Source organism: Oncorhynchus mykiss, chromosome 1 (genome assembly GCF_057628025.1).
Source record: "Oncorhynchus mykiss isolate SJ-2025 chromosome 1, ASM5762802v1, whole genome shotgun sequence".
Classification (NCBI taxonomy): Eukaryota; Metazoa; Chordata; class Actinopteri; order Salmoniformes; family Salmonidae; genus Oncorhynchus; species Oncorhynchus mykiss.
This window is the reverse complement of record NC_143022.1, coordinates 89,925,880-89,941,930: the sequence shown is the minus strand read 5'-3', so window position 1 is coordinate 89,941,930 and position 16,051 is coordinate 89,925,880. Positions and strand designations below refer to the sequence as shown.

The 16,051-nt window shown below is 42.7% G+C and overlaps 1 pseudogene across 1 annotated transcript in view; it reads right to left on the bottom strand.

Annotated features, from left to right (window-relative positions):
- Nucleotides 1–16,051, bottom strand: part of LOC110532959 (protein eyes shut homolog) — a 121,212-nt pseudogene that overhangs the window by 10,706 nt on the left and 94,455 nt on the right. The window contains exons 10-12 of the transcript XR_016483354.1: nucleotides 2,446–2,617; nucleotides 1,892–1,970; nucleotides 711–910 (exon numbers count right to left, since the gene is read on the bottom strand). The product of XR_016483354.1 is annotated as a protein eyes shut homolog (transcript). The remainder of the gene's footprint in view (nucleotides 1–710; nucleotides 911–1,891; nucleotides 1,971–2,445; nucleotides 2,618–16,051) is intronic.

Genomic DNA, 16,051 nt, shown 5'->3' with positions numbered 1-16,051 from the left:
AGTGTCTGGCTATATTCACAATGTGAAGGGAGGGAGGACGGCTCATTGTAATGGCTGGACTGGAATCAATGGAACGGTAACAAACACATGGAAACCATTGTGTTTGATGTGTTTAGTTTCATTCATTCCAGTCCAGTCATTACTATGAACAGTCCTCTGATTTAAAGTGAGACCAGACTCCACTGATTGAGCTAGACTTCATACATCACACAGGGGAGGGAGAGCGTGTTAATAGGAAATGACATGACACGGTTCTGTTGCTGTGGCAACCTGACATTAAACCAATCAGATGCATGTCAATCTGAGAGATGAGGGGGCAGCGTGACTTCAGTCTGATGGGAGGCGGTGGTTTAATTCAACTCATAATACAGAGACTGTGTCAAAACATGCAGATCATAACACTGGATAATGTTGTATTACTTCACTTACAGCCAACAGTTATCAGGCTTTGTAACTTGTTATACACATGTATATATATATACAGTATGTCTTTATTATCAATGATTAAAATGAGTCCTTGGAGCAAAAATCTGTGTATCCAAACAGGTAAATGTTTGAGGTGCTATAATACTGTAATATATTGGATTATTTGAAAAATACATATAAAAGAATCCAAGTTTCTACATGTAGATATTATATACAGATTTGTATATATTGATATGTATTGTATTATACATACACATGACTACATGATGAATAGATTCACTGACCTGCAGGTGAAATTGGAGCCTTGGCCATCGAGACAAGTCCCTCCATTTAAACACAGGGTGACATTGGTGGGGGTTTCGAGACAGACGTCTATGTCAATGTCACAGTTCTTTCCAGTGTATCCATCCAGGCAGAAACACGCATATTTATCAATCAAGTCCACACAGGAGCCACCATTCAGACACGGACTGGAAGAACACTCCTATAGATGGGGAAATAGCATCATGTAAAACACGAGACCTAGGGCCTGTATTTATAGTGTCTCAGAGTAGAAGTGCTGATATAGGACCAGTTTACTTGCGCCTTTTAAGATCATAATATTGATATTACATGATCCTAGATTAGCACTCCTACTCTGAACGAAAACACTAACTATAAATATCCACAACTGCATGGTGGTTCTAACACAGCTATAGAGATAAACAGAATATCGTAGAGAATGACTTGAATATGAATACATAGGCCTGTATGAAAACATGACTGTTAAAATGCGTAATTGACTATGTTGGATGATGAGTTAAAAGAGTATGTGCAGAATTGTAGATTAGAATGGGGTCTTTAAACCGAGACAATAAGAGCCTCTGATTGCGCATTCCAGAGCGGAACCTCAGAGAGACATTCCGGCTGCCTTAGCATTCTATTCTATCAGTGCAGTGCTCTCTCTGGAGACCTACTGAAGCTGGGCTGGGTATTAAAATCAATTAGGGATTAGGGTGAGGCGATTCCTTTTAATCAGGTATTTATACAATGCTTACATGATCATGTAGCTCAATTGACTTATGCTGTAGGAGAATCGATGTGGCTTGTGGATGGGGAAAGGAGATGAGACGGTACACTGGAGCAGCTCTGGTCTGATTAGAATAGAGACTAATCATCTGGATCTTCCTGGTTTGCATGTTTTGGAATGTTGTACAATAATGAGATGTGATGCACAGTCACTATTACAAAATATAAAAAGTCCATAGTGAAATGACACTATTTTATGTCACTATAGTGAAATATAAGTCATAGGTCACTGTTAATTACAAATAACTAATTTGTCAGTTTGGCTGAAATATAACTACAATGTTTAGCAAAATGACACTATTTTAACATATTCTAATGAGACCATGTTATGTAATGATGATGAGTCCCGTGCAGGATGGTCTTACCAGATACCCAACTATCACTCAGCTCAACTCACATCAATGTTCATTTCACATCTGGCACCAGTCCATCCCAATTCACACTGACAGTAATACACATCCACTCCATCAATGCACCTGGGAAGATAAGAGAGAAACATAACATAACAAAACAGGCCTATATAGCGTTGCCAAGTCCCAGGGCCCACTCTGGTCTAGGCCTCTAGTATATTAAAAAGACTAAACACTGAGAGAAGGCAAATATCTGAAATCACTATTTGCTTATCATGGGAATGTAAACTGAGGTAATTGAGGTCAAATGGACATATAGTAGGTACAAAGTGTGTACAGTACACAAGCCCTATTTCCCACTCTTATACATTACACATGATTACACACCATTACACACCATTACACACCATTTCACACCATTTCAGAACCATTTCTATCCTCCATTTCCGCAACCATTTTCTTTTTTTTCCCCTTAAAAAAACCAAACACTTTATTTGCAATTTTTCTAAACAACACACATCTCCTTCCCTGGACTGGCGTTTTATATTCAGCAGGAGAAGCACCAACAGTTTTACTGGTAATGAACGCTTCCGTTGTTTACCTCCCGTGAAGACAGGGGCCCGACATGCATTCATCAAAGTTGGTCTCGCAATGGAAACCCATGAAGCCTCCAGCACATAAGCATTGGTATCGATTGGGACCATCCACGCAGCTCCCGCCGTTTTGGCACGGGTTCGACACACACTCGTCTATGCTCAGTTCACACCACGTCCCTGGGAATAAATGACATATATTAACATAGAAAACACATTATATATATTATACCACACAGCACATAGAATATGAACATGTACCAACACAATACATGTTTACTGTGAGTTCTCGATCATGGAAAGAGGTGAAATTGCTGGTTAAATAATTGATTTGAGTTTAGATGCACCTCAATACATTGAATCAATACAGGGTGAACACTCTCTCGCTTCAATGACTGTACTTGTAGCAGAAACAGTCAAGGTTTTTCAATAATGGCAGTAAGACAGAGACGCAAGTGTAGGTGAAGAGAGATGACTGCTTCCATAAAGTTGTGTATGTTTGCATTGTGCAGTACGGCATACATTACATTATGTACGTTATGTTTGTTGCATTAGGTTGCAGCATATACAATGGACAGACTGTGCAATATCTAATCCTGTGTTACATATTGTTGTTCAGCTCACAGTAAAGGTGGCACCAGACACTGTATAACCACAGGTCTATAGGTGTCTTCACCCCTGCAATAATACATCTTCCTCAACACTGTTACCATCACCTGATTAGACAGTCAGAGGAACAGTCCTCACGACCTGTCTTCACTTGGGTGAATCTAATTGTGAAAACACATTATCACTGTCTAATACAGTTGCTGTCACGTGGAAATCCCATTAACAACTGCACACAGCCATTCAGTACCACACCTGGGATCAAATACTATTTGAAATATTATTATATACATTATCTGTGCAGGATTGTTATTTATTATTATGTGTTTAACTTTCTGTTATTTCTCTCCTGTCTTTCCTCTGTATTGCTGGGAAGGACCTGTATGTATTTTACTGTTAGTCCACCTGTTGTTAACAAAGCATGTGACAAATACGTTTTGTTTTGATTGAGCTTGCCTGGCGCAACGAAACTAATATCATAACCGCAAAACTGCAAACCCTGCCCATCTGGCACTCCCAAACCCCGCCCATCTGGCACTCCCAAACCCTGCCCATCTGGCACTCCCAAATCCCGCCCATCTGGCTCTCCCAAACCCCGCCCATCTGGCTCTCCCAAACCCCGCCCATCTGGCACGCCCAAACCCGCCCATCTGGCACTCCCAAACCCCGCCCATCTGGCACTCCCAAACCCCGCCCATCTGGCACTCCCAAACCTGCCCATCTGGCTCTCCCAAACCCCGCCCATCTGGCTCTCCCAAACCCCGCCCATCTGGCACTCCCAAACCCCGCCCATCTGGCTCTCCCAAACCCCGCCCATCTGGCTCTCCCAAACCCCGCTCATCTGGCACTCCCAAACCTGCCCATCTGGCTCTCCCAAACCCCGCCCATCTGGCACTCCCAAACCCCGCCCATCTGGCTCTCCCAAACCCCGCCCATCTGGCTCTCCCCAACCCCGCCCATCTGGCACTCCCAAACCTGCCCATCTGACTCTCCCAAACCCCACCCATCTGGCTCTCCCAAACCCCACCCATCTGGCTCTCCCAAACCCCGCCCATCTGGCACTCCCAAACCCCGCCCATCTGGCACTCCCGGAACACTATAAGTATTTTAAAGACTTCAAGTAGTATTTGAACCCAGGTATGTCCAGTATATAAGGAAAACTTATAGCCCTGCTTTACTCTAGCAAGAGATGCAGAATATAGATCACCATTCAACAATGTGCTGCTGATTAGGGAATCTATACTGTAGCATTGTGCTGATGTCATCTATATTATCACTCAGGCAGCATGCTACTAATGATGGGTGAATAAACGGTATGTTGACCCAAATAACAACAGTCTCTATAGATGGATTATCAAGGGGGTCCCTGGTCTGTAGTAAATAACAATGGTATCTAATAGATGGATTATCAAGTGTTTTAGATTATTTTCCTACTGAAAAGTGAATTCATCTCCCAGTGTTTGGTGGATAGCAGACTGAAACAGGTTTTACTCTAGGATTTTGCCTGTGCTTAGCTCCATTCCATTTATATTTTATCCTGAACAACTCCCCAGTCCTTAACGATTACAAGCATACCCATAACATGATGCAGCCACCAGTATGCTTGAACATATGGAGAGTGGTACTCAGTAATGGGTTGTATTGATTTGACCCAAACATAACTTCGTATTTAGGACAAAATGTAAATTGCTTTGTCATATTTCTTGCAGTATTACTTTAGTGCCTTGTTGCAAACAGGATGCATGTTTTGGAATATTTTTAATCTGTACAGGCTTCCTTCTTTCCACTCTGTCAATTAGGTTAGTACTGTGGAGTAATTACAATGTTGTTGATCCACCCACAGTTTTCTCCTGTCACAGCCATTAAATGCTGTAACTGTTTTCAAAAGTTACTATTGACTTCATGGTGAAATCCCTGAGGGGATTCCTTCCTGTCCTGCAACTGAGTTAGGAAGGACTGTATCTTTGTAGTGACTGGGTGTATTCATACAGCATCAAGTGTAATTAATAACTTCACCATGTTCAAAGGGATATTCAATCTCTGCTTTTATTTACACATCTACCAATAGGTACCCACCCTTCTTTGTGAGGCATTGGAAACCTCCCTGGTTTTTGTGGTTGAATCTGTGTTTGAAATTCACTGCTCGACTGAGGGACCTTACAGATAATTAATTGTAAGTGTGGGGTACAGAGATGAGGTAGTCACTCAAAACTCATTGTGAGTCCAAGCAACTTATTATGTGACTTGTTAAGCAAATATTTACTCCTGAAAACATATTGACTCAAGAGATTTCATTTTTAATTAAATTGTTAAAAAATAAAAATCAAACATAATTCCACTTTGACATTTCCGGGTATTATTATTTAGGCTAGTGACAAGAAATCTCAATAATCAATTTTAAGTTCAGGCTGTAACACTACAAAATGTGGAACAAGTCAGTCAAGGGGTGTGAATACTTTCTGAAGGCACTGTAGTATGATTGGGTGATATTACGATACTATAGCATCATATATTGACGATTATTGACAGGCATCGTCGACGGTGACGACATCATGATGTGACAAACAATGGTTTAGTCTATTTGAACTTGACTGGCGCCACAAAGTAAAGTCTCACAACGCACAGCAGGACAGCACACAACAGGACAGCACACAGCAGGACAGCACACAACATGACAGCACACAACACAGCAGAACAGCACACAACAGGACAGTACACAACACGGCAGGACAGCACACAGCAGGACAGTACACAACACAGCAGAACAGCACACAACAGGACAGTACACAACACAGCAGAACAGCACACAGCAGGACAGTACGCAACACAGCAGGACAGCACACAACAGGACAGCACACAGCAGGACAGTACACAACATGACAGCACACAACACAGCAGAACAGCACACAACAAGACAGTACACAACACGGCAGGACAGCAAACAGCAGGACAGCACACAGCAAGACTAAGTTCAGGCTGTAACACTACAAAATGTGGAACAAGTCAGTCAAGAGGTGTGCATACTTTCTGAAGGCACTGTAGTATGATTGGGTGATATTACGATACTATAGCATCATATATTGACGATTATTGACAGGCATCGTCGACGGTGACGACATCGTGATGTGACACGATTTGAACTTGACTGGCGCCACAAAGTAAAGTCTCACAACGCACAGCAGGACAGCATACAACAGGACAGCACACAGCAGGACAGCACACAACATGACAGCACACAACACAGCAGAACAGCACACAACAAGACAGTACACAACACGGCAGGACAGCACACAGCAGGACAGTACACAACACACAGCAGGACAGCACACAGCAGGACAGTACACAGCAGGACAGCACACAGCAGGACAGTACACAACACAGCAGGACAGCACACAACAGGACAGCACACAGCAGGACAGTACACAACACAGCAGGACAGCACACAACACAGCAGGACAGCACACAGCAGGACAGTACACAGCATTACAGTACACAGCATTAGAGTACACAGCAGGACAGTACACAGCAGGACAGTACACAGCACAGCAGGACAGTACACAGCAGGACAGTACACAGCACAGCAGGACAGTACAGAGCAGGACAGCACACAGCAGGACAGCACACAGCAGGACAGCACACAGCAGGACAGTACACAGCACAGCAGGACAGTACACAGCACAGCATGACAGTACAAAACAGGACAGTACACAGAAGGACAGTACACAGCAGGACAGTACACAGCACAGCAAGACAGAAGGACAGTACACAGCAGGACAGTACACAGCAGGACAGTACACAGCAGGACAGCACACAGCAGGACAGCACACAGCAGGACAGTACACAGCACAGCAGGACAGTACACAGCAGGACAGTACACAGCACAGCAGGACAGTACAGAGCAGGACAGCACACAGCAGGACAGCACACAGCAGGACAGCACACAGCAGGACAGCACACAGCAGGACAGTACACAGCACAGCATGACAGTACAAAACAGGACAGTACACAGAAGGACAGTACACAGCAGGACAGTACACAGCACAGCAAGACAGAAGGACAGTACACAGCAGGACAGTACACAGCAGGACAGTACACAGCAGGACAGCACACAGCAGGACAGCACACAGCAAGACTAAGTTCAGGCTGTAACACTACAAAATGTGGAACAAGTCAGTCAAGAGGTGTGCATACTTTCTGAAGGCACTGTAGTATGATTGGGTGATATTACGATACTATAGCATCATATATTGACGATTATTGACAGGCATCGTCGACGGTGACGACATCGTGATGTGACACGATTTGAACTTGACTGGCGCCACAAAGTAAAGTCTCACAACGCACAGCAGGACAGCATACAACAGGACAGCACACAGCAGGACAGCACACAACATGACAGCACACAACACAGCAGAACAGCACACAACACGGCAGGACAGCACACAGCAGGACAGTACACAACACAGCAGAACAGCACACAACAGGACAGTACACAACACAGCAGAACAGCACACAGCAGGACAGTACGCAACACAGCAGGACAGCACACAACAGGACAGCACACAGCAGGACAGTACACAGCAGGACAGCACACAGCAGGACAGTACACAGCAGGACAGTACACAGCAGGACAGCACACAGCAGGACAGCACACAGCAGGACAGTACACAGCAGGACAGCACACAGCAGGACAGTACACAACACAGCAGGACAGAACACAACAGGACAGCACACAGCAGGACAGCACACAGCAGGACAGAACACAGCACACAGCAGGACAGTACACAACACAGCAGGACAGCACACAGCAGGACAGTACACAACACAGCAGAACAGCACACAGCAGAGCGCAAGGCAGCACACAGCAGGACAGCACACAGCAGGACAGCACACAGCAGGACAGCACACAGCAGGACAGCACACAGCAGGACAGAACACAGCACACAGCAGGACAGTACACATCAGGACAGAACACATTAGGACAGAAAACCTCACAGAGCAGAACAGCACACAGCAGGACAGCACACAGCAGGACAGTATACAGCAGGACAGCACACAACAGGACAGAACACATCAGGACAGAACACATCAGGAAAGCACACAGCAGGACAGCACACAACAGGACGGTACACGACAGGACGGTACACCGCAGGACGGTACACAGCAGGACGGCACACAGCAGGACAGCACACAGCAGGACAGTACACAGCAGGACAGTACACAGCAGGATGGCACACAGCAGGACGGTACACAGCAAGACGGTACACAGCAGGACAGTACACAACACAGCAGGACAGCACACAACAGGACAGCACACAGCAGGACAGTACACAACAGGACAGTATACAGCAGGACAGCACACAACAGGACAGAACACATCAGGACAGAACACATCAGGAAAGCACACAGCAGGACAGCACACAACAGGACAGTACACAGCAGGACAGTACACAGCAGGACAGCACACAGCAGGACAGCACACAGCGGGACAGTACACAGCGGGAGAGAACACAGCAGGACAGTACACAGCAGGACAGCACACAGCAGGACAGCACACATCAGGACAGTACACAGCAGGACAGTACACAGCAGGACAGCACACAGCAGGACAGTACACAGCACAGCAACACAGCAGGACAGTACACAGCAGGACAGTACACAGCAGGACAGTACACAGCAGGACAGCACACAGATGGAGAGAACACAGCAGGACAGCACACAGCAGGACAGTACACAGCAGGACAGCAGGACAGTACACAGCACAGCAAAACAGCAGGACAGTACACAGCAGGACAGCAGGACAGTACACAGCACAGCAAAACAGCAGGACAGTAGGACAGTACACAGCACAGCAAAACAGCAGGACAGTACACAGCAGGACAGCAGGACAGTACACAGCACAGCAAAACAGCAGGACAGTACACAGCACAATTTGCAATTTTTAACAGTAAAAGTTTTTTTTTTTAATCGCTGGAGGATGGAGTATACATTATAAAAATATGAATAACAATGTTTTAGGCTGTAGCCTAATGCCCAATGTTTTAGGCTACAGCCTAATGCCCAATGTTTTAGGCTACAGCCTAATGCCCAATGTTTTAGGATGTAGCCTAATGCCCAATGTTTTAGGCTACAGCCTAATGCCCAATGTTTTAGGATGTAGCCTAATGCCCAATGTTTTAGGACGTAGCCTAATGCCCAATGTTTTAGGATGTAGCCTACTGCCCAATGTTTTAGGCTGTAGCCTAATGCCCAATGTGTTAGGCTGTAGCCTAAAACATTGTTATTTATATTTTTCTAACGTACACTCCATCCTCCAGCAATTTTTTAAACTTTTACTGTTAAAAATTGCAAGTATAAATACAGTAAAGTACACACACTAAAGGGTAAAAAAAAATATGTTTTGAGTAAAAAACTGCTAGCTTCAAGGAGTAGGTCTGATGGAAATCCGTGATGCCATCGCCCCCCCCCCCCCCCCCCCCCTGCTTGAAGAACAACTGAGGAGCAATAGTACTATGTCATGACATACCTGGACCACCTATTGAGATGTGTCTTTTGTTATGTAAATCAGCTGTTACATGAGGTAAAACATAGATTGGAGTGTCACTTTAACTATCATAACAGATGGTCAATAACCTATCCTTCTACTAGGTCTATCATAGCAGATGGTCAATAACCTATCCTTCTACTAGGTCTATCATAGCAGATGGTCAATAACCTATCCTTCTACTAGGTCTATCATAACAGATGGTCAATAACCTATCCTTCTACTAGGTCTATCATAACAGATGGTCAATAACCTATCCTTCTACTAGGTCTATCATAACAGATGGTCAATAACCTATCCTTCTACTAGGTCTATCATAACAGATGGTCAATAACCTATCCTTCTACTAGGTCTATCATAACAGATGGTCAATAACCTATCCTTCTACTAGGTCTATCATAGCAGATGGCCAATAACCTATCCTTCTACTAGGTCTATCATAACAGATGGTCAATAACCTATCCTTCTACTAGGTCTATCATAACAGATGGTCAATAACCTATCCTTCTACTAGGTCTATCATAAAAGCTTTAACACATGTTCAAGTTATGAGCAGCAGCTAATTTCCCAAATATTCTAGTTCACGAAGGTGTTGTCCTAAAGATGTTGGGGCTTCAAAAATAACCTGAATGAAAGTGTATATCCTAAGCCAGCGACTGAATCTAGTTACCTACCCCAGCCCTAAGCCTAGGCATAAGATATTCTCCATCACAGTTTCATAAGAGATAGAACAAACAATAGTACAAACAACAGTAGCTTACTACGTTAAGACAGCCTGTTCCTCATCATGATGTAGCCCTATAACCTAGCTCACTACGTTAAGAGAGCCTGTTCCTCATCATGATGTAGTCCTATAACCTAGCTCACTACGTTAAGACAGCCTGTTCCTCATCATGATGTAGTCCTATAACCTAGCTCACTACGTTAAGACAGCCTGTTCCTCATCATGATGTAGCCCTATAACCTAGCTCACTACGTTAAGACAGCCTGTTCCTCATCATGATGTAGTCCTATAACCTAGCTCACTACGTCAAGACAGCCTCTTCCTCATCATGATGAAGTTCTATAACCTAGCTCACTATAGTAAGACAGCCTGTGCCTGGTCAGACAGTCACTGCTGTTGACATGGCCCAACCCTACTAAATAGGGAATAGAGTGTCATCTGGCTCTGGTCAAATTTCAATTAGTCCACGCTTAAAGGGCCAATCCGCAGTTGAAACAATAACAAAACGTCTCCTTGCCCCAGTTTCGGTTAAAAGCTGAAGGATGGGGCTGGAGAAATGCTCCCTATTACCTCCTGTTATAAAACTGTTCTTATGAATAACCTTACAGCTCTGTCTTGCTGCCTAAATCTATTTTGTTTGTCTTTTGCAGATGGCCTACATAAATTAATGAATGTGAATAATGTAGATAATTAACATGTTTTAATTAAACAGTCTCAATATGCTCATTCAGAGCAGCCAGTGACAATTCCCTCCATATTGACCTGCTAGTTCAGTCTTAATGACTTCGATTGCGTCCCAAAATGGCACACTATTCCCTATATAGTGCACTTCTTAAAAAGTAGTGTACTATATAGGGAATAACATGACATTTTTGGACGAGTCCTTTATTTCTGCTTCAGCAAGCCTTCTATAAACACAACGAGACATTCCTGCTACTTTACTGACCACGCATTCAACTCGTGTTTTAAATCAAATTACAGCTGAAAATATGTTATTGTAAATTAAAAACAAGCTTTACAGTAAATGAGCTGATTCAGTAAATAAAAGTCAGAGGGTATTTGTAGGTTCACCCTTGTTTTGTTAGATGTAAATGACATGTTAATGACTGGGTGATTGTGTATAGAACAAATCCATGAACAACAATTTCCTCCTTAAATTCCATTTAAGAATCAATCCAAACATGGTGGTCTTGTAATTATAGTCAACCACACAATGAAAGCAATACATACACTGATTAAAAATATAAATGCAACATGCAACAATTTCAAAGATTTGACTGAGTCACAGTTCATATAAGGAAATCAGTCAATGTATTACAGTTAGGCTATTTCCATACTCAAATAAATTAAATAAATGTAGGCTCTAATCTAGGCATTTCACATGATTGGGAATACAGATATGCATATGCTGGTCACATATACTTTACCTTTAAAAAAATTAGGGGTGTGGATCAGAAAACCAGTCAGTATCTGGTGTGACCACCACTTGCCTCATTCACCATGACATATCTCTTTCACATAGAGTTGATCAGGCTGTTGGTTGTGGCCTGTGGAATGTTGTCCCACTCCTCTTTAATGACTGTGAAAAGTTGCAGGATATTGGTGGGAACTGGAACACCCTGTCGTACACGTAAATCCAGAGCATTCCAAACATGCTCAATGGGTGACATGTCTGGTGAGTATGGACGCCATGGAACAACTGGGACATGTTCAGTTCCAGGAATTGTGTACAGATCCTTGCAACATGGGGCCATATATTATTATTATGGGGCCATCATGCTGAAACATGAGGTGATGGCAGCGGATTAATGGCATGACAATGGGCATTAGGAGGTGAGCATTTGCCCACTCAAGTCAGTCACGACACCGAACTGCAGTCAGGTCAAGACCTTGGTGAGTATGACGAGCATGCAGATGAGCTTCCCTGAGACTTTTTTCTAACAGTTTGTGCAGAAATTCTTTGGTTGTGCAAACCCACAGTTTCATCAGCTTTCCAGGGGGCTGGTCTCAGATGATCCCGCAGGTGGGGAAGCCAGATGTGGAGGTCCTGGGCTGGCGTGGTTACACGTGGTCTGTGGTTGTGAGGCCGGTTGGACATACCGCCAAATTCTCTTAAATGACTTTTATAAGCCGCCTCGGCTTATGGTAGAGAAATCAACATTCAAATCTCTAGAAACATCTCTGGTGGACATTGCTGCAGTCAGCATGCCAATAGTACGCTCCCTCAAAACTTGAGTCATTTGTGGCATTGTGTCGTGTGCAAAACTGCACATTTTAGAGTGGCCCTTTATTGTCTCAAGCACAAGGGATGTGCAATGATCATGGTGTTTAATCAGCTTCTTGATATGCCACACCTATCAGGTGGATGGATTATCTTGGCAAAGAGTAAATACTCCCTAACAGGGATGTAAACAAATTTGTGCACAAAATTTGAGAGACATAAGCTTTTTGTGCGTATGGAATATTTCTGGAATCTTTTATTTCAACATGTGGAAAATGTCAGGGATCTTTTATTTCATCTCATGAAACATGGGACAAACACTTTACATGTTGCATTAATATTTTTGTTCAGTATACTGTTACAGGTTTTGGTTTTTCCATTTATGTTTTGTGGTTGGACTTTAGCACGTATACTTCGTTAGCACATAGGGCGCACCGATTGGCCCAGGTGCTATTTAAGAGTGTCTGGCCCAGTGCTCCAGTTGTCTTAATAGATGCAGATGGTTAACACCTTTTGTTGGCTCTCCCTAGTCTGTCTGATTTCCCTGATTTTGTTTCGCGCCACCTTTTTGGTTTGCTTCCCGTCTTTAAGTTTGGTGTGGGTTTTTCTTTTGTTTGCCTCTTCTTAGGCAAATGTAGTGGGCACTCATGGTGGCTGTCTTTTACGGTCCAGTTGTTGTTGCTAGTCAACTTTCAGTGGAGTTCCCCATTGAGTGTCTTTCAGAACCCCTCCTAAAACCCCACCTGTTTCCTTTTGGTTGTTGTCAGTGACTTTGTTAGTTATGCCTTCTGTTTGAGTGACATTATTTAGTTTTCTTGCTGGGGAATGTGACAATACGTTTAATTTCAGTTTTATCAGCAGGTCTAACAATAAGGACAGTTCTACTACACAATAGACCCGTCTGTAGTTATGTTATTTTACAATTTGAGGAAGTACCTTTTCTCCTGTAGGTATGTATTAATTTGAGAAAGTACTTTTTCTCCTGTAGGTATGTATTATTTGAGGAAGTACATTTTCTCCTGTAGGTATGTATTATTTGAGGAAGTACATTTTCTCCTGTAGGTATGTATTAACTTGAGGAAGTATATTTGTAGGTATGCATCATTTGAGGAAGTACATTTTCTCCTGTAGGTATGTATTATTTGAGGAAGTACATTTTCTCCTGTAGGTATGTATTATTTGAGGAAGTACATTTTCTCCTGTAGGTATGTATTATTTGAGGAAGTACATTTTCTCCTGTAGGTATGTATTATTTGAGGAAGTACATTTTCTCCTGTAGGTATGTATTATTTGAGGAAGTACCTTTTCTCCTGTAGGTATGTATTATTTGAGGAAGTACCTTTTCTCCTGTAGGTATGTATTATTTGAGGAAGTACATTTTCTCCTGTAGGTATGTATTAATTTGCACACTACTGTACATGTAATCCTCCATTCTCCTGTTCTCAGCAGGCATTCACAACCTATTTTCTTCTCTCTCTGAATAGAACAATTATGTGGATTTGAAAAGTTCCAGCTGCGAGAGGTAATTGAGGATAGAAGCTGGACGATTATTATTTAATGTCTCTCTTTTGTTTCTCTCAGATGGATTCTCCTGTATGAGCCTTTAAGAAGGTTAAGATTGGGATGAATCCTAACAGCTTTTAAATCCGTCTCCTGTATTGCTCTTCATTTTTCACAAAGCCAGGTGTCAAGATGTATTAATCATCTTCTCCCTAGACCCCTGTTAAGGAAGTACAGGTTGAGGCTCTTTATATAATATGATTACAAATGTATAGTTAATATACGTTGGGAACAATTCCATACATGTTGACATAATCAGGCTGTGTTTTATGGTAGTGTGCATGTGTGCATCATAGTTTTGATGTCTTCACTATTGTTCTACAATGTAGAAAATAGTACAAATAAAAACCCTGGATTGAGTAGGTGTGTCAACTTTTGACTGGTACTGTATATACTAAACAAAAATATAAACGCAACATGTAGGTCCCATGTTTCATGAGATGAAATGAAAGATCCCAGAAATGTTCCATACACTAAGTTGTTGACATTTGTCTACGGGAAATCCCTGTCAGTGAGATTTTTATTTTATTTGCCAAGACAATCAAGAAGCTGAGTAAACAGCATGATCATTGCATCTTGCGCTAAGGACAATAAAAGGCCACTCCTAAATGTGAAGTTTTGTCACAACACAGTGCCACAGATGCCTCAATTTTGAGGGAGTGCGCAATTGGCATGCTGTTGCCAGAGAATTTAATGTTAATTTCTCTACCACAAGCTGCCTCCAACTTCATTTTAGAGAATATGGTAGTATGTCCAACTGACCTCACAACCACAGACCACAAGTAATCACACCAGCCCAGGACCTCCACATCCGGCATCATCTGAGACCAGCCACCTGGCCAAACTGTGGTTGGCACAACCAAATAACAATTTCATCAGTGCTGGTGGTAAAATATTCCATGCAGGAATGTTTTGGGGATTGCATGGGGCCATAATTACCAACCAGACCTTGAATAGTGTTTTAAATCAGACTTCTGTATTAGTTTTATGTGACAGAAATTCACTTTTTACCTTTTGACAAAATAAAACAAATAGCATACCAAATCTAAGATCCCTTGTTGCATATTTCTCACACTGTAGATGATTCACCTAAATAAGATTCCAAATGTGTTTTAGTTTGAGCATGATATTGCTCATATGTGCAATTTCCTACTGATAACAAAATTCATTACATCAACACATTTCTGACGCTTGCATGTATTCTGAAAACTCCACCATTTATTCTCCCATAAATCTGTATTCAAATGAATGTAAAAGCCCCTCGCTATAACACCTGATGACTATATTTTCATGTCAACCATTGAAACGAGTTGGAATGAATGTTGACATCCCATTTGGAGAGGGGCTTTGCCTTCCCTGATGGATGAAGCGAAGCAATATGAGAATAAATTTGATAATAGCATCAAAGTGACACAATGAGTTACAGTATTTCATTGGCGGGAGCAGATGACACACTATAGCAGCTGCATAAAAACACATTTTCAATTTACAAATCATTATGTGCCTAGATCAAGCCCCCGAGCAGCCAATTCAACCACTAGACCGAAGCCATATTAACGTTTTGCCAAATCCTTCTCGTTTTCCTTCCACTCTTTCATCTCCTATTTTTCTTCCATTCTTTCCTCTTTTCTCTCTTTTTTTTACACACACACTTTTTTTGTTCCCTCTCTTCTCTTGAAAAAGTTATGTTACATGTCTTATTAGAGCAAATATTTCTTTGGAAGCTGAAGTCGGTTGGTTGAACCAATCCAAAATATATCCTCTGGCCCTGCTCCCTGGGGCAGACACTATCTGCTTCCTCAGACCAGCTTAGAGGGAAGGGGAGAAAGTAATGACTTGTACAATGGTTGCATCCAAAATGGCACCCTATTCCCTATATAGTGTGATACTTTGGACCAAGGCCCTGGTCAAAAGTAGTGCACCGTACAGGGAATACAGTGTTATTTGGGAAGCAGCCGA